The 19,229-nt window shown below is 35.8% G+C and overlaps 1 long non-coding RNA gene across 6 annotated transcripts in view; it reads right to left on the bottom strand.

Annotated features, from left to right (window-relative positions):
- Nucleotides 1–19,229, bottom strand: part of LOC115494258 (uncharacterized) — a 153,375-nt gene that overhangs the window by 53,744 nt on the left and 80,402 nt on the right. For 5 of the 6 annotated variants that reach the window (XR_012054918.1, XR_012054920.1, XR_012054921.1 and 2 more), the window contains one exon: nucleotides 11,663–15,042. The exons of the other annotated variant lie outside the window; for it this stretch is intronic. This is a non-coding gene — a long non-coding RNA (uncharacterized lncRNA). Of the gene's footprint in view, nucleotides 1–11,662; nucleotides 15,043–19,229 lie in introns of those variants that run through there. 6 annotated transcript variants of the gene reach the window in all.

Here is a 19,229-nt window from a genome sequence, read left to right as displayed (position 1 = left end):
CAAAATATATCATATCAAATATTGGAAGGCATGTCTGAAGTCCACCTAGTACAACTTTGTGCTCAAAGAATGCTGACTTCAATGATACATCAGGTCAGTCAGATGCTTATCCAGACAAGTTTTCATAATTTCAAAGTCTGGGGATTTCTTAACCTTTTGGATGACTCTTAGCATCATAATTTAAATGCATTGCAACTTTATTAGTTTAAGATTAGCCAACAGAAGAAAAAATTGTTGCAAGTTCCCAAGAATATAGTGAGCTTCTGCAGGATGGGTAAGGATAACTTTTGAAACTGCATCTTAAGGAAAACCAATATTATTCTCTGCTCTCTTAGATGAACCCATAGTAAAAGAATATAGTGCAAACAAATAAACAACCGAAACAAAAAATTAGGAGGACTGAAAAAGAATACAACATAAGCTATGCATCTTTATTTTATGGAGAAATATAAATAAAATATATGTTAATATGTTATGGTTTTTAAACAAAAAAAAACAAAAGCAACAAAAAACCCATAAAAACCCAGAACTCCAGTGAACACAAAAATTAAAATCAATAAAATAGCATAGACTAGATTTAAATAGAAGAAATCAGAGATTTAGAAACTATAGATTAAAGAAGTGATTTGTTAGAATACATTGTTATATCATTCTTGAAGATCATTAGCAGTTTGGTTTTTTTTTTTATATAGAAGAAGCTGACAACTGAATTAGAAATTACCACAATGACAAAAATCTGTTTTCTCCAATTAAGACAAAAGTTCTAGTTGTTGTATATAATAGTTTTCTGATATTGGAGAATATCTACTAAGGCCCTTTTAATTTTCCATTTCTTCCCTCAGTTTTAATTTGCATTTGAGAAAATACTTTTTCTCAAAGGTTCTCCTTTTTGCTGCAATGGACTCTTTTGTCATTGTGACTAGGAGAGAAGAGATATGTCAATAAACAATCAGAGAAAAATAAATAAGAGATTACTACATCACAGGCAATTATTTAGTGGTGCTTTTCACTCCAGATATGCCGAAGACCCATATTTGTCTGTGTCACACATGTGTTTTGGTCTTTCTTAATATATTGTTTTAATATCCAGATGAGAATTAAACAATTACTGATTCACGTGAGTGTTCCTTTGGAATTTGTACTGCTTCAGCTCTTGGTTGTCTTTCAAATTTCTAGTAATATGCATATCTGCCTGACAGCTTACAGAATTCTTTTGGGTTACACAGAGAAAAGCAGGAAAGGATGATGAGGATTCAATCAACACAGATGCATTATGATCAGCCAGAATACCAGATCATTCTAAGGTCTACCCAGGTAGACCTGGGCATATAGTGATCAGGCATATAGTGATCTCAACAATTGACTTTGGAAGGGTATTTCAGATCTTACCCAATTAATGAAATAGAAATGCAGGGGATTACAAAAGAGAGACAGAGAAGATTCATAGACTGGTCATTTGGATTTTTGCTTACTGGATATTTTCTAACTCCATGCAAAATCTATCTTTATAAGTCTCCATAAGACCTCAATATCTCCCTACTGCCAAGTGTTCCCTCATATTAACAACAAATGGTCTTTTAATTTTTATTTGTTATTCCACTATTGCACAAAACAATCAGTCCCTATACATCATAGCAGCCTTCAAATATTTGTAGAATTTCATGACCTACTTTGTCATGATCTACCTGTTAAAACTATTCTTTTAATCTTTACACAGAAGTCAATATATTTCTCCTGTTCTTTCTAGCTACTTTTTATGACATATTACATTAGGCTAGAAGATTTTAACATTTTCCTATTACTACTCTAGGCTAATAACATTCATGGCTATTGTACTAACAAATCGTCAAGCTTATAGAATCATAGAATCATTTAGGTCAGAAAGACTTTCAAGATCATGAAGTTCGACCATTAACCCAGCAGCATCAAGTCCACCAATAAACTACATTGCTAAAGTCCATGTGTACATGTCTTTTAAATACCTACAGGGATGATGTCTCAATTACTTCCTTGGGAAGCCTGTGACAACTCTTTCAGTGACGAAATTTTTCCTAATATCCAAAGCCCTGGTACAACTTGAAGCCATTACCTCCTGTCCTGTTGCTTGTTACTTGGGAGACAAGATTGATCCCCAGCTTGCTACAGCCTTCTCCCAGGTTATCTATAGGAGAGGGTGATAAGGTCTTCCCTGAGATGCTAAACAACCCCAGATTCCTCAGCCACTCCTCATAGAACTTGCTCTCTAAACCCTTCACCAGCATTGTTGCTTTTCTCTGAACACACTCTAGAACCTCAATGTCCTTCTGGTAGTGAGGGACCTGGAACTGAAGACAAGATTTAAGGTGTGGCCTCACCAATGCTAAGTTCAGAGGGACAGGAACTTCCCCAGTCCTGCTGGCCACACTTTTTTGATACCGGCTAGGATACCGTTTGCCTTCTTGGTCACGTGGACACACTCTGGATCATGTTCAGCAGGCTGTTGACCAGCAACACCAGCTCCTTTTCCACCAGGCAACTTTCTAGACACTCTGTCCCCAGCCTGCAGCACTGTAGGGCGTTGTTGTGACCAAGTGCTGAACCTGGCACTTGACCTTGTTCAACCTCTTTTTTTTGGCCTTGGCTCATCAATCCAGTCTGTCCAGATCCCTCTACAGAGCCTTCCTGCCCTCCAGAAGATCAATGCTCCCACCTACCTTGGTGTCTTCAGAAAACTGGCTGCACTGACTATTTTCCCTTGGATTATGTGGGCTTTATTCTGTTCCCTGTCCCTCTCTTCTAACCAGAACCCAGAGAACAACTGCTCTTACTATTAAAGGCTGGTGCAAAGGAGAAGATAAGTATTTCAGCCTTTTCTTCATCCTTTGTCACTATATTTCCATGTTACATATATAGGTATTGGACTAGAGATAGATTCATAACAGAAATTTTTGGAGTCAGTAATACTAGGATATATTGTAGTACAAATCAGCTAAAAGTAGGTCCAACTGAGTGACTACAAAAGGAAGACCACTAGAGAATCTGTAAGAGAAAAAAAAAGTTAAAGCAACAGAATTTGAAAGAAAAATTAAATCTCGGGGGGCGAGGGGGAATCACCTTGTGTTATGAGAGTTAACAGAGAACTTATTTTAAACATAAAACTTTATTTTAATTTTAAGCATGAAACATCCACACACAGAAAAAATTCTTTTACTATTAATTGAAATTGCTGAAAAATTCTTCATGAAAATATTTAGAAAGACAGAGCTAGGGAGAAAAAAAAAAAACCAAAGAAAAAACCCGATGCAATTTGCCAGAGTAAAATATTAAGATAAAGGAAATAAAGTTGAAAAACCTAGAAGCAATTGCAAGAACTGAATTTCTCTATCTAGGAATATGAGGCAAAAATTCCATAAACATGGTAGCATTCAATGAGAGAGGAAAAGACTAAAAATTTAGAATAGAAAAAGCAATTTTGGCATTGGCTATGCTTTAATGAAATTCAAGTCCTGATATGCAAATTATTGATTAAAATCTAGGAATAAATTTGCATGAAGGAAAATATAATTAAAAACCTCAGCTAAATAGCTCAATAAATTCCAATTCATATAGTATACTTCATAATATCTTTGGTTCAAATAGAAAAATGAAAATAAACCAGCAGTTTTGTGTGCATTCTCAAACATCCGTATCCCCCTTTTACAAGCTCATCTTCTGTCATTCTTTACAGTCCCATCTAATCTAGTCTATGTAAAGGTATTTTTTATTCCATAATAAAATTTCCACTCTTCATTAATTTTGATTCTTCTTTCTATAAAATAAGAAAATTTTTAATTTTTTTTTTTTTTTGCAATTAGGCTTGAAAAATAAGTTCTTAACTATTATAATTAAATAACATATCAACAGTATGTTTGAGGAAAGTGGAGCATTGCTTAACATATCACTCCAAAACGAACAGGCAGGATGAAAGGCATATTTCTATATCTTTCTGAATTATGATATTGTTTTTCTTAGTTCCAAGGACTTCAGACCTGTATAAAAGGAGTCCTTATGACTTTCCTGGTACAAGCTTTACAAAACTCCATAAAATACTGAGATATATGACCTGCTGCAAAGCTTTCCTTAATGCTAAAGATCCATGCTTTCTTAAAGATGAGAATATTTTATACCCAGTGAGTAGTTTCTTCATACTTTGTCTTCAATTCCTTAGTTCAGTTTTCTATGTTTGATGCAAAAAAAATATTTAAATTCATTTCAGTTCCACAGGAAGAAAATCAAAAAGTATCATAAAAAAAAGAGCCTGTATCAATAGGAAAATGTGACTAGACCCTGATTTTCAGGCCATTTAAAATATGTTTTCCAAGCATAGTAAGTACTCTGCTCATAGACACCTGCATGAATAAAGGTAGAAATCATTCTGGATTGTTAGTGTCCCAGAGGAATCCTACAGGATTTTTTTTCTGTCAGAGAAGGAAGAGGGTCAGAGCCAAGGTTCTCCTTACTGCTTTTTTGGGTCATTCCATTCTCCCTCACCTTAATTCTCTGTAATCTCACCATCATACAGCTGTTGTTCTTTATCCTTTTTTGGTTCTTTTTTTTTTTTAAGAACTAGTGGGACAGGGTGGATTAGTTGCAAAAACAGATGAATAGAAATATATTCATTTTGCAGTTTTACTAATGTATACAGAGAATTTCTTGTAGCTTCAGAAAATTGTAAGATTTCAGTCTGAGACTAGTAGTCTGATTTGATAAGAAGGAAATTGAATCAGCTTCCTCCATTAATGTTATTATTAAAAATCCTCTTGGCATTCTCCAAAAGAAGCACTTCATTATGCTGAAAATAACATATCTCTATTTTGAGTAATATTGACTAGAGAGGATTTTTCTTTTAAAAAATTCTCCATAGGAACTAATAATAGAATCATTGAATCATAGAATTGTCTGAGTTGGAAGAGACCTAGTTACAACTCCTGTCAGAGGCAGGAACACCTTCCACTAGATCAACTTCCTCAGAGCTCCATCCAATCTGGACTTGAACATTTCCAAGGATGGGATATCCACAACTTCTCTAGGAAACCTATTCCAGTTCCTCACTAACCTTACAGAAAATAATTTTTTAATACCTAATCTAAACCTATTCTCTTTCAGTTTGAATCCATTCCCCCTTGTCCTGTCACTACATGCTCTTTGTAGTTTTTCACTACATGATCTTTGTAGGTTTTCTTATAGGACTGAAAGGCTGCAGTTTAGTCATCCCAAAGTCTTCCTTTTCCAAGCTGAACAAACCTAATTCTATCAGCCTTTCCTCACAGGAAAAGTAATAAACTCCATCCCTTTTATTGTTTTGCTGAGCCTCATCTGCATTTGATAATACAGGTCTGTGTTCTGGGGACCCCAGAACTGGACGCAGCTCTGAAGGTGGTATCTCAGAAGGGCAGAGCAGAGGGGCAAAATCCCCTTCCTCACCCTGATGGCCACGCTACTTTGGTGCAGCCCAGGATAAGTTTGGCTTTTGGGGGTGTTGCCAGGTCATGTCCAGCCACTCATCCATCAGTACCCGCAAGATCTTCTTGGCAGAGCTGCTCTGGATCTGTTCATACCCCAGCCTATACTGACACCATTCTCTGATCCAAGTGCAGAACCTTGCACTTGCTGGTGCTAAACCTTTTGAGATTACCGTGGGCCCACTTCTGGAGCTTGTCCAGGTCCCTCTGGATGATGTTCCATCCTTTGCTTGTGCCAAATGCACCACTCAGCTTGGAGTCATTGCATATTTGTTGAGGGAGCACTTGATCCCTTTATAATATGTCATTAATGAAGATATTAAATAACAATTGTTCCATCATTACACGAATCCCCGAGGGGCACCAATTCTCATTGATATACATTTACGAATGATGTGGGAAATAACTATGTAGGAGAAAATATATGGGCCCTTTCAATATACTATCTTTCGTTGTGTTTTCAACATTTGTTTTCTGTTTTCTTCCATGTGCCATATCCAGACAAGAATCAGAGAAGTTACCTGTAACATAGGTCTCATGTCCTTCCAGTAGAAAAGGCTGGAGGCTGGCTTTCTGAGGACTGGCATTGCTGACCATTTGAAACTTACAATCAAGAGATCATTTGAATTTATTGCCTTTTCCTTCATATACACTTTTCATTACTGAGATCCCACAGGGGAGAGGCAGAAAGAAGGAGAAGGGTGAGTACAGAAAGCATAAGTGTGGAAAGGAAGAAGCATTGACTACAAGGAAGAATAATGGTGGTATTCCTGCACATGAAATGGTGTCTATGATCTCACATTAAAAAACCCAATATGTGAAAGGGAACAAATGAGGTCATTAAATGAGGAGCATTCTCTCACACAAAATCAAGTATGCGCTTCTTATCTGTCTCTTTGTTTTGGAGTGTAACCATGCTTCATTTTCATTTGTTACCCACCAGTAATAGAAAATTACATTTTGAAACATAAGGTTTTAGAAGACAGTCACCTGTTAATTAGTTACTATAAAAATACAAATCAGAGGATAAAATGCTAATATATAAAACTCAGGAAGCTGAAGTTTTTACAGCTTTTTAGGACTAATTTTTCTTTTGAAAGGCAGATTTTCTAAAAAAAAAAAAGGTATCATTTTAATAAGAATATCAAATCAGGCACAATATTCATTCAGATTTTCAGGGGGCAATGAAATAACAACCTACTCATTTAAATTATACTGGATTTGGTCTGATATTATAGGTTAATGAATGAGTTATATTTGCAAATTGAACTATGTTTCTATTTTTACATAGAGGTCATTTATGGCTATAGGGATGTAGAAAAATTGTGCAGATATATAATTTGATATGTAACATTTTTGTCAAACTCTATGTATTACACCTATTTTTTTCATAATATCAAAAATTCCATTTCCTGGCTCTCTAAATAATCTAAAGCATTTATGAAGATACTTTAAAATATAGTACTGGAAGAGCTTGGCCAAAATATGACCCAATAATAACTTTTAAATCATTGCAATTCACTGGGCTGGAAATAGAATCTTTGGGCTGAGTCATAGTTCATATTCTGTTCTTCCCAATCACTGTAAAAAAGTTCAAAGTCACATTGCTTCTATTTTTTTTACCATATCAAGCCTCAAGACCTAATGCTGTTTTTCTTAAGGAAAATAGAAAACCTTTTGTAAATATTTCTTAAAAATTAATAAAGGAAATTAATCCAAATAATATTTAATATTTCATAACATGCTGTAAAATTGTTGACAGATTGACTATTGACCTAATTTTTAACAAAAGAAATCTGTAAAAGAAAACAATATGGTAAAAAGTGTTCAGCAATCAGTGATATATTTTTCTTTCTAGACATTTATAAGAACAATTTATAAAGAACTGAGACCACAAAGCTATTAAAATCATGTGTTAACATGTATATTTTTAGAGACTTCTTTATTAAAAACAACACACAGGGTAGATCAATCTTTTAAGAAATGCATGCATTTAAAAAATCCCATGCATCTATGTGTTATGAGGGGTTTTAAATTTTGTTTTAGATTTTATTTATATAGATTAATATATATACATGTTTGTTTTTTTTTTTCAAATGACTTAACTGCATACAATCTGGATAGATAATAAACATATTTTTAGAATTTAGTAGAAGATTAAGTAAAAAATGTTTAAATCTTAATTGAAATCTGCCACATTCCCATAGCTAATGATAATGTACATTATCAAAGAGATATCTGAAAGATACTTTCTTTAACACATATATAAGTGCATGCATACATATAAGCATACATATATATTTCCACATACATATATGTATGTTTTTGAAGTGAATTAAATTGTATTTTCTGTTTTGTGGTCTTTGTTTTGGTTTTTTTTTTTTTTTGTTCAAAGGTTCCACACATATATTTCCTTTACTGTCAATCATGTTAACATATTCAGTAAGAGAAAACTTACAGCCAGGCATTTAAAGGTCTTACAGACTCAAACTGAAGAAAAATAATTTTTCAATAGGGGTTTGCACTATTTTTCTGTTTACATCATGTGTCATTTAACTGTCAAACGTGCCAGATGTTCTCATGGAAATGTCACCAATTCTGTAACTTTAGGAGTTCTTCCAATGTGGGTTTTGCTGATATTATATTAAAAAAAAATCTATTTTAGAAAGAAATTTAAAAATTTTGGACAAAATATGGTCATTTAGCCTGGAAAGCCCTTACCCACTACATTTACTTTGTCTCCCATTTCTGGTTTGACATAAAGAAGTGAAATTCTCATTAGACTTTTAAAAGCATTTGACTTGATATTAAAGCATAAACATTTGCCCTTTTATGAAGTCTGAAATTTCCCATTAAATTTATACTTTAGAAATGTAAAGATGTACGTCAAAATATTATAATCAATACCAAAGACACCTTTTTCCTTCCCTGACCACATTTTTTTCCTCATTTTATTCTTCTCATGGTTTTTTGGATAATTTGAGATAATCATGCTTGTGAATACTGGGTTTTTGAAACTATGTAGCTATGCTTACAGCACATTTAATGGGATACTGGAGAAATTTTGAGTTACAGACTTGTTTAACATAACTCAAGATTTAAAAAAACAAAAGCCATTATCAAGGAAAAAGCCATGTCAGCATGGTGAAAATAATTTGTTTTCATGGTAGTAATCAATGTTAAGTGCTCAGGGGTGTAATCCATTTTTGGAGCATTCATAGAAGACCTTACTGTGGTATGTCAATACTTAAAGGGGTCTCTGAAGGTAGAGGTTTAACTAAAGCCTGCAGTGATAAGACAAGGGGAATGGTTTTAAACAAAATGATAATAGGCTTAGATTAGATAGAAGGAAGAAATTTTTTATGAGGAAAATAGTGAGACACTGTAAAACGTTGCCCAGAGAAGTTGTACATGCCCCATTCCTGGAAGTGTTCAAACTCAGGTTGGACAGGACTTTGACCATAGTGATCTAAGTGGAGGATATCCCTGTTCATGGCAGAGGTTAAAACCAGATGATCTTCAAGGTCTCTTGCAACTAATACTTTTAAATGATTTTATGATTCTGATGAGCTTTCTTGTTTCTAGCAACTTGTTTGTATTAAGACACACACATAGGTAGCTGGCTTTACAGGATTCAGTTACTGAGAACTTTCAGCCACCAGTGTTCACATACTAATCCCCAGTACCCTGCTAGTTTGAGAATTTGATTTCTGTTTTCACTGCCTCAGCTTTGCCGTGTGTTTTTTTGTAGCATCACTGGGTGTCTAGGCAAGAATCCCTGAGAGATGGGAACTTTCTCTATGGTGTTCACAGACATATTTATCCTCAATATCCTACAGTTTCAGAAAGAAATAAAAGAGATTGTTTCTGATTTTGTGACAGCAGAGTCTTTCCATCCTCTTATCCCCCATCAGAGGCTTATGTCAAATAACTTAAAAATGGAGGACTTTCCTTCTGCAGTGGAAATTTTTCGGGGGCAACAACTACGGGCCTTCTTCCAGCTAACAAAAGTAGGTAGCTGAAGCAGAATGGAACTGGCTTCTATTATCAACCACGTACAGGAAAAACCCCCACTGAGCTTTCCCATAACCTTCAGACATTGAAAATCAGTAAATTTAATATTATGTCAGTTTTCCTTGCCTCAGCTTTCCCATGTGTTTTTGTGTAGCATCACTGTGAAGCAAGGGAAGACTCCCTCAGAGATGAGAACTCCTGAATTTTCATTAAGTTCTATTACTGCAGTTTTTCATTTTCTACAGTCAATCCTGATGCTTAAAGCAAGATTGGGTGGATGTAGGAATCTTTCTAGATTTAGTTTTGTGTTTGGAGCTAGCATTTATGTGGCTTGAAATACTCCCTTTTATTCTTTGCCAGAAATTATTTCCATGTAGTCACGCCTATTTCTTTTGTTTTCTTTTTTTTTTTTTTTTTTTTTTGATACTTGCTATCTTGAATTTCTGTATAACTCTTCTGGAGCCCCTTGTCTTTGTATACTCATTCAGCATGTCTTCATTCAAAAGCATTCCTGCTCCTGAATTCTTTACTATTAATATTGTTTATTGTCTTCTAAACAGTGGTGTCCTGCTGGGCCATAAGTGAGATTTAAGTGCTGTAGTTTGCACATATCCTTGTAAATCATATTTCATATGGAGGAGAAATTACCCACACAGTCTCTCATTATATTCTGAGTGCAACTAAGGTGAAAAATGTGATTAATTTTGATATAAAACATTTCAAATTCACTTTCCCAGCTCTTTTAAATCCAATTATACTATTTCCTCTTCATTTTTACAAACTGATTTCACACCCACAGAAGTGCATTTCAAGGAGGTTATTGATAATCCATATCACTCAGCAAGTCATGAATCATACAATTACGCTGTCCCTTCAGAAACAAGGTAGCTCCGTACAGACTGATCACTAGAACTGATCCCCCTGTTGATGCCTTAAATCCTTGGGCTATACTCTGGCATTGCATCAGCCAGTACTAGCTGTGCTCAGTTGAAAGCTTTTCAGACAGTATGTTAATAGCAACAGAATGGGTAAGCTAAAATTTTCCAGACACCTGTGATGCCTGGAGAGGGTACCTAGAACAGAGTTAGAGGAGGTATTTATTGAAAAGCCTTCAAAGGACACACCTTGGGCAGCACAAGAGCCTGGATGGGGCTCTGCCCGAGATGGACCCAAGATGCACCCAGGATGGATGATCGGTCATGAGTTTTCACACTTTTATAGGTTTTGGTCCTTTTACATATTGGGGTTAGTTGTCAATAAGAGCTGCAGGTTATGAAGTCCCATCCTCCCAAATTGCTCTTCTCCATTCACTGTTTGGACTTTTTGGGCCTGAGGCTATAACAACTGTCCTCGGCACTTGGGCTGGAAAAGGATTGTTTTGTCTGACTAAACTGTGAAGAGAACTTGCAAACATTTTGTTGGGAAGGATGGATAAATATAATTGCCTGGCAAAAGTTTACAATAATACAGCCAGGATGAAAACAATCCCCCCCTACTGGCTGGACAATACCCTTACCTACAGATAGGTCCAAAAGTCAAATGGACTGTTCCATCTCAACCCCCCAAAATGTATGGTTCATCCCACACCTGTAACCCTACCCTGAAGCATCAAGTGTCTGTGACCCCATTGGCCCAAGTCTTGTTCCAGCCCACCTTGAAGCCCCCTGATAAAGGGTCTCCGAGGGGCCAGACGCCCTCTTGGAACTTCTCCTCTCTTGGAACTTCTCCCCTCTTAGATCTTCCACCCTCCCCTAGAACATCCTCTCTCTCCCCTCCCCCATCACCTCAGGCCTTGCAAGACCTTTCACCATCCCTAATAAACCTGATATTCTAAAAGCAGCCTTCAGAGATCTCTCGTCTCCATTCATCGAAACTGTCCTGGAGAACAGCACTCCCTAGAGACTGGCGCCCTACACACTTTATATGAAGTTCAGAGTTATGTACTAAAGCAGTACAGAATCTGGAAAATATAAAAGCTAAAACTTAAGCCATCACCTGTTTGTCCAGATGCTTGTGGTCAGATTCATGCTATGATGTTGTTTTACTCATATAGGTCTACATTTTTAATCAAGTCACTGACTTTGATGTAATATTTCATAAGAAAAGAAGGAAATAAAACATAAAAGAATAATGTTCTACTAGAATGAAGGAAACAAGATGATTGAAGCCTTAATCTGCACAAATTAAAAAAATAATAATTATGACAAGTGGAAGATATTTTAAATATCTTGATTAGTTCAGATGCAAGCAAGCTACTCATAAAAGATACATTACATAAAAATTGTTCAGTTTGATATAAAATGAGTGAAGAAAAATGTAATTACTTGTAATGTGCTGGTCAGATTGAATGTCCTAATAATTTCTTATGACCTTAGGCTCTTTTATTTTACTAATCTATGACTAAATTAAATATTTGATAAATTAGTGGTAAGCTCTCTAATTTTAACACACAGATATATTCTTTGTAATTTGCAGCTTTTTCAAGGTTGTGTCTTAAGTATAAAGTATATTGGTTGCTACACAAACAATATAGATCATTATACTAATTGTGCAATTTTCTTTTCTTTTCAGTTTATTGTCTCCTGTATTATTACAACACTATATTGAAAGGTGTGTGGAGGGTTGCATGTATGCGCATATGTCTGTGCACAGGGGTAAATTCATTGGGTAGTAAAAATTATTCAAAACTGATAAACTTCAAATGTTTGAGAAACTATTTATAGTGCCCCAAAACCATTACTAACAATGTGGAAAATGCAGAAGATAATAAAGAGAAAATAAACGTTTGAAGTATGGAATATTACAAAATCAATTTAATTACATAACAGCAATGCTTATTTTCAAACCACTATATTAAAACAAGCAAAGATGTTCAGTTTAACTGGTCAGTCCACTGTAGTATATTTTATATGTCCCTCTTGTCATTTTTAACAAAACCAGACATATTAACTTTCAGTATTTCCTCAAAAGAATGGGAGATAAAATCTTTCTTATTTCAAGTATTATCACAAAGTCATGTGATGACCCATGAATAAAGCCAGTGTTGTTTTTTTCCCAGAGTATAAGGCATTTTTTAACATCCTGGGATTAAACTTTGTATAATCAATGAAACCAGAAATTGGAAAAGGTAATTCAGCTTTTTTCCTGCTGATGATAGACATGGTATCCTGTTTTTTTTTCATCATGTAATCAGAATTACCTCAAGAGGTTCTCACACTCTGATAAGCTATTATTGGGCTGTTGCTCCTTTGGCAGCCAAAGGTACAAATCATCACCGTTTATTCCCAATGAAATAACAAGAAGGATTTTGGAGGTTTGTGCTCATCCAACAATAGCCTGATCTAATCTTCCATAAGTAGCTGTTAGTCACTCTCTCCTACTCCTGTCTCTCAAAGATCTGGGCAGATTCTTTTGAAAAACACAACCATATCATACTTAGGAGCTTTCTTTGGCCTGAGATCAGCTGAGAATCAAAGGATCTTTGAAAGTTTTCCAGAAACCTGTTTGTGATTTTATCGTTGTGAGCAGCAGCTTTTCCCACGTGGGCATCTGGAAATAGTTGGATAATATTTCTTTGCAGTAAATAAACAATACTAAAACAAATAAAAATTTTAGGTTGGTAAAAAAAAAAAAAAAAAAAGAAGAAATATTCCAGATTCTTGGTTGAAATAAATACCAAAGTTACTTGTAAGTCCAAACACACAATTTAGTCAATATGGCAAAAGATTGGAGGGGGGGAATTGCTGACAAAGTATTTGTTTTGCTTAGTTAAAACAAGAAAATTTTGAAGTGATTGATTTTCTTGATGATAACCCTAATAATTTGACATCAAATTTAAGCAATTTTGCTCAGAAACTTTATTATTTCATTGAAAATGTTTATACCTAGACATTTAGTCCACTAATACCACTGATATAATTTCCATCCTTTGAAGGCACCTTTTATTTCAGTTTCTAACACATCTCATTATCTGATTCTGTGAGAGTTCTTCCTTTTTAACACTTTTGACTAAATTTGCTTTTTCTGTAATTCTTACTTGGAATCTTATCCTATAATAGTCAAACATTTACAGTTCTTAAATTTTTTTCAAGCTATTTTTTCGAGTTTTTTTTTAACACGATTTCTGTGTTTTGGAAGTAATGCCAGAAAAGAAAGATGCTGACCAAAAAATAGTATAATTAACTAGAGCTAAATTTTTTTTTTTTTTCTGTTGCAGACCTTAACTCAAAGGGTTCAAAGTCTATGAGTGTCCTAGTACCTTTCATGAGTGTATTTTGTACCTTTTAAAAGATGCATGCATATATGGGTGTAAAATAATGTTAAAATATCAGTGATGGAAGAGTACACATTTGCAGAACTCCTAAAGAATTGACTTGAATTACTTAGAATTTTTTTTACTGATTATTTTATGATTGGAAAACTTCAGTGATAAAGAATAACTATCTCTTATTCTCTAATTCTCTCCTGCTTCTCTTTCTTTGTTTTTAGAGTATAACACTTTTAATAAACCAATTCACAATGAGAGTGACTTATTTCAAATTTTTTGATGCTTTTTTTAGTTTACAGAGAAAACAGATGGCTAGCAGTTATGGTCCCATGGTCTGCTTTTGGCTATTCATTGGTGCAGGAGAGAGAAAAAAGGAGGAAAGCACTAGCAGCCAGGATCCCTCAAGCAAAAAACACTTCCACAAGAGTGAGTCAGAGCACCTGAGGGAGGCAAGCAGAGTGCTTATCATCTCTCTCATTTATTACCTGAGAGGCTGATGGCAGATGGAGTGAGAGAACATAGGTCTCCTGTAGGTGTAGATATGGAAACAAGATCATTGATTGCTATGTACAAAAGCACAATAAAGAAACTGGTGGAAAAACTGCCTGGAAGCAAAATAAGAAAATGCATAAAACAGCAATAAAAACAAAAAGACCAATAACAATTTTAAACAACTAGGCATCATAGAGCTGTGAAACTTCAGTCTCTCTGCTCTTTGGTCTCATAATATGATGTGCCAGTTCTAGCCTTACAAACAAAATTTTTATGAAATATAGCTTGTGCTTTTAATATCACTAGCTCCCCTTCCACAAGTCTAACATTGCCCTCCTAATAGATTAAAGGGTGTTAGGGAAAAACAGGTGTTCAACAATCTGTGGCATATGGAGTTTCTACTCTTTGACTTTAATTTACTTCTGCTCCTTTCTCTATGAACTGCACTGTGATATACATTACCTAGTTTCCTTTTGAGTAAACATGAAATAGGTACAAAACAAGTATTTTCTTTCCTTTCTCCTTTTATTTTTCTTTTCTTTTTTTCTTCTTTTCTTTTCTTTTCTTTTCTTTTCTTTTCTTTTCTTTTCTTTTCTTTTCTTTTCTTTTCTTTTCTTTTCTTTTCTTTTCTTTTCTTTTCTTTTCTTTTCTTTTCTTTTCTTTTCTTTTCTTTTCTTTTCTTTTCTTTTCTTTTCTTTTCTTTTCTTTTCTTTTCTTTTTCTTCTTTTCTCTTTTCCTCCAACTCTTTCAACATTAACAGTGCAGAATATTCTGATGGCTGGAGAGGAGCTGTATAAAATACATTGCAATTCAAAAGGAATGTTTCAATTTTGCTTTGTGTCAATGCTAAGCAAACCCACATAAAAACTTAAATTTTGCATGTTTCTACAGACTATGGAATGAATCTGCAGAACTTGAAAGAATGAGACTAGTTAAAGATTCAACCAATATTCCACTTGTTGGCCTACTTTTCAGTACCTTGTTATTGTTTAAAGTTATACTATCTGTCCTAAAAATTCTTTTGCCTAGTTTGAAACTACAAAAGAAGAATATTTTGAAAGTTCAAAGCAAATCAGCCAAGCTGCTTTCAGCTTGTAGGGCAGCAAAAATGTAACAAGTTTCTGCTTCAATTTACACATTCATTATGTTAATTCTTTGAAGTTATTTTGGGAGGAATGTGTTAGCAACCTTCACTGAAACATATTCTGTTTCATGCGTGCATGCATTCATGTTCTTGGATATTTGTTCAGGAAAAAAATCATATATGGTTTAAAAAAAAAATTGTCCTCATTTGGAAAACTGTTTTTGAGTTTCTTTTTTTTTTTTTTTTGTTTTGTTTTGTTTTGTTTCCTCACAGCTTTGTGGATTTTGCTATTGAATTGTAGTGATTTTGGTAATTTTGGACAATCAAGTATTCTCACTCTCCAAATCTCCTGAAAGTGTCTTATTATAATTGAAATATATTCACTATAGCTGACATAATGGATAATATATTAATTCTTATTTTAGTTTGTATGCCCCTTTCCCCTGTTGCTGATGTCAGACTGGTGATATGATAGGCTAAATCTGCATTAATCACAGAATCATAGAATCACAGAATCAACTAGTTTGGAAAAGACCTTGGAGACCATCAAGTCCTAGCACCAGCTTAGCAGCTAAGCCATGGCACTGAGTGCCATGTATCCAGTCTGTTTTTAAATGCCTCCAGGAGCAATGACTCCACCATTTTCCTGGGTAGCCCAGTGACCAACCACACTTCCTGTAAAGAATTGTTTTTCTAATGCCTAGTCTAAACTTTCCCTGGTGCAGTTTAAGACTGTGTCCTTTTGTCCTGTCACTGGTGGCCTGGTAGAAGAGACAAACCCCCAACTGGTTACAGCCTCCTTTCAGGGAGTCATAGAGAGGAATAAGGTGAAAAAAACCCCTTCTTTTTTCCAGGCTGAACACCCACAGCTCTCTCAGCTGCCCTTCATTGGTCTTGTGGTTTAGATCCTTCACCAGCCTCTTTGTCTTTTTATGGATGCGTTCGAGCATCTCAAAATCCTTTCTAAATTGAGGGGCCCAGAGCTGGACACAGCACTGAAGGTGCAGCCTCACCAGTGCTGAAGAATAGCTTCCTGCTGGCCACATTATTCCTGATACAGGCCAGGATGCCACTGGCCTTCCTGGCCACCTGGGAACAGTGCTGACAAATCAATTATACATGCCTGTTTTTTCTCTTTGGTGTTGAAGTTTGCATTATTAAACTCTCTCACACTCCACTACTGGGAAGCCATGTCAAAACTATGAGGTTTTAAGAGTTACTGAGCAATACTATCCCTCAAAGCATGCTCAGGTACAATTTGGGGAGTACTAGTTGCCCCTGATCAAACTGCTAAATGTGGCAGTAATTTAATGACAGATTTTTTGTCGCCCAGTACCCTGTGATGGTCCCTGACCCAGTCAAATAAACCAGCATAGGTGTAACCTGTATATAACCCTCCTCCCAGGGATTCACTTGGCTGTGATACAAAGCCTGGTTTTGATAGAGAACAGCTGTGCAATCTTGGCTTGGATTTTTGAGAAAACTGCTAAGCAGTAGGAAGGAGCCACCAGAAAGTGCATAAGCTGTAAGCTATTCAAGGTAAGAAAGGTAAAATTTCAGACAGAGAGAAGACTATTGAGACTGGGTAGTTAGTAGATCAAGGATTCAGGAGGGAAAACACTGAAATGAAAAGGTAAGAAATCCTAGAGAAATAACAGAGAATTGAAAAACAGCAACTTGGCAAAGTAAAAGGAGCAATAGAATTCCATAAGTAACAGCAGTCATCCCTTATTCATCTTGGTGAGGGAGTAAACAACAGAGAGCTATTAGGTGTCCTACCATGAGCAGTGAATTTATTAATTAACCTGTTGATCCTCATTGTCTATTATTTATGTTAGTCTATGAGCAATTGGTTTGGTCCCTAAAATGGCATATCACAGAATATTCTGAGTTGGAAGGGACCCACAAGGTTCATCAAGTCTAATTCCCTGCCCTGCACAAGTTCACCCCCAAGATCATGTGCCTGAGAGCATTGTCCAAATGCTTCTTGAACTCTGTCACATTAGAGCTGTGACCACTTCCCTGAGAGACTCTTCCAGTGTCAGCTAAACTCTGGGAGTAGAGCCTTTTCCTGAGATCTAACCTAAACCTCCCCTGACACAACTTCAGGCCATTCCCTCAGGTCCTGACACTGTCACCAAAGAGAAGAGATTGGTGCCTGCCCCTCCTTTTTCCCTCACACGAAGTTGCAACTGCAATATCTCCCTTCTTCTCCAGGCTGAACAGACCAAGCAACCTCAACTCGGCTTCCACTCAAGGTCCTTCACCATCTTTGTTGCCCCACTTGGATGATATCTACTAGTTTAATATCTGTCTTGTATTCTGGCACCTAAAACTGCACAGCACTCGAGGTGAGGGCACCCCAGTGCAGAGCAGAGCAGAGCAGAACAATCCCCTCCCTTGCCCAACTGGTGATGCTGTGCCTGATGGCCCCCAAGACAGGGCTGGCCCTCTTGGCTGCCAGGACTCTGCTGACTCATGTTCAACCTTCCTTAAAACAGTATTCCCAGGTCCCTTTCTTTGGCATTGCTTTCCAGCATCTCATTCCCCAGGGTTGCTCTACTCGTAAAGTGTTTTTGTTCACAGTAAAAATTGTCCATCAACATAATTCAGAAAGGCAGGCTTGGTGAGATTATATGAAAAGACAATTATCAATTTGATGATATTCACTTAAAAACAATCTCTTTCTCTCTAGGAGGTGGGTTTTTTAATTGTACAAATCACAAACTAAAACAAAACAGATTTCCTATATTTTAAGGCTGTTAATATGGTTTCAAAATTTATGGCCCTGATCTATAGAGAACTTGATTTTACATGAGTATCTCAGGTATATGATTTATTGCAAGATTAGGATTATATTACAATATAATTAATTGGATTGCAGCCCTAGGAAAATTGTATTGCATTACTGTGTCCTCAGTCAGAGATTGTTTTTTTCATTTATTTCAATTTATTTAATTTTTTTCAATTATTTTTCATGAGAGCAATGCTGTGGGGAACCAGGTAACATTTCAAGAAACAATTAAAACAAACAAGAATCAAAATATGGATGGCCAGGCTCTGGTGATGCCCTTATGTTCACCTTTGCTCCTCTTCCAACTTCTCTACATATTATTGGTTTTGAATCTCACTGTCAGTGTGGCCATAAAGATTTGAGTTAATGGATATACAAATTTGAACTAATAAAAAAAAGTCTATCACCTAATGCTCTTCATTCTGCTTTTAAGTTTTGTTATTTTGGCTTGTAAACTCTTGTAAAATTAGACAGTGGTGATTTAATATAAAGGGCATCTGTTACTGTGTAGTTGTGCATAGCTTTATAGATTCTCAGAGGACATCTATGCAGTATACACAAAGGCTAAAATAGTAATACAAAGAAGAAGTTGAACAAATCCTAGCTTTTTATTTAGGCACTGTCATGATTTAATCTCAACTGTTAAATAAGCACCATGTAACTGCTCACTCATTCCCTCATCAGCAGGATAGGAAGAGAATTGGAAGGGTAAAAATGAGAAAACTGGTGGGTTGAGATAAAGAAATTTTAATAGGTGAAAAAAAAAAGCTGTGCGCGCAAACAAAACAAAGCAAGGAATTAATTCAATGCTTCCTATGGGCAGGAAGCTATTCAGCCATCTCCAGGAAAACAGGCCTTCATCATAGTTTTTTTTTTTTAAGACAAAGCCCTCATCCCAAATGTCTTCCCTTTCCTGCTTCACTCAGTTTTACAAAGTAAGCATGACACTATGTATTATAGGATATCTCGTTGGCCACTTGGAGTCAGCTGTGTTCCCTTCCAGCTCCTTGTGCACCCCCAGACTCCTTGCCATCATGGCAGCAGGAGAAGTAGAAAGGACCTTGGCTCTGTGTAAGCCCTGCTCAGCAATGACCAAAC

Source organism: Taeniopygia guttata, chromosome 3, assembly GCF_048771995.1.
Source record: "Taeniopygia guttata chromosome 3, bTaeGut7.mat, whole genome shotgun sequence".
NCBI classification, from domain to species: domain Eukaryota; kingdom Metazoa; phylum Chordata; class Aves; order Passeriformes; family Estrildidae; genus Taeniopygia; species Taeniopygia guttata.
The sequence above is the reverse complement of the archived record's forward strand: the minus strand, read 5'-3'. Positions and strand labels throughout refer to the sequence as shown.